This window comes from Etheostoma spectabile, chromosome 6, assembly GCF_008692095.1.
Source record: "Etheostoma spectabile isolate EspeVRDwgs_2016 chromosome 6, UIUC_Espe_1.0, whole genome shotgun sequence".
NCBI classification, from domain to species: domain Eukaryota; kingdom Metazoa; phylum Chordata; class Actinopteri; order Perciformes; family Percidae; genus Etheostoma; species Etheostoma spectabile.
The window spans coordinates 25,151,663-25,152,262 of record NC_045738.1 but is presented as its reverse complement, the minus strand read 5'-3'; the positions used below and the strand labels follow the sequence as shown (position 1 = coordinate 25,152,262).

Below are 600 nucleotides of genomic sequence, written 5' to 3'. Positions count from 1 at the left end.
TTTTTAGACATAAAAGGGGGGGGGCAGAGCCTAGGCGTACGCCCTCTGACAGACCGTATTATTCTGTGTGTGCCTATTTTAATTTGCATGGCTTTTATCAACTACAGCACCGACACATCGACAGGTTATAAAATAAAGGCTTTGCTGCATGTAGAGGTACATACTGTATGCACACACTTTATTTTCATTTTATTACTTTATAGAGGTACATACTGTATGCACACACTTTATTTTCATTTTATTACTTTATACTTATTTTGTGGTGACCCACCTCTCCTGTTCAGTGTGGTCCCACAGTCTTCCTGCTGTTGTTGCCAGGGAACAGTACCGTCCCGTATGATATGAGTGGCCTGACTACAAACTGATAGAAAGGCATTATTACCCTGTAGATCAAATGGTGTTGTTTGGACGCTGACCTCCCGTACACACTCAGGTGACAGAGGTAGAAATACTGACGCCGGGTCACAGAAATGGATCTTCATGATACGGGCTTTCTTTCCCAGCAGGCTCCAGGACCGTTTACAGGGAGCAAATGTAGACAGTTGGGGGAGAATGAATTTGTATTTCTCTCTCTCGCGCTCTCTCTCTCTCTCTCTCTCT

General features: G+C 44.0%; 1 protein-coding gene and 1 long non-coding RNA gene across 2 annotated transcripts in view; one reads left to right on the top strand and one right to left on the bottom strand.

Annotated features, from left to right (window-relative positions):
• Window positions 1–368, bottom strand: part of LOC116690628 (uncharacterized) — an 11,876-nt gene extending 11,508 nt beyond the window's left edge. The window contains exons 1-2 of the long non-coding RNA XR_004332316.1: window positions 356–368; window positions 210–212 (exon numbers count right to left, since the gene is read on the bottom strand). This is a non-coding gene — a long non-coding RNA (uncharacterized LOC116690628). The remainder of the gene's footprint in view (window positions 1–209; window positions 213–355) is intronic.
• cdk14 (cyclin dependent kinase 14) overlaps window positions 1–600 on the top strand; it is a 205,066-nt gene that overhangs the window by 118,906 nt on the left and 85,560 nt on the right.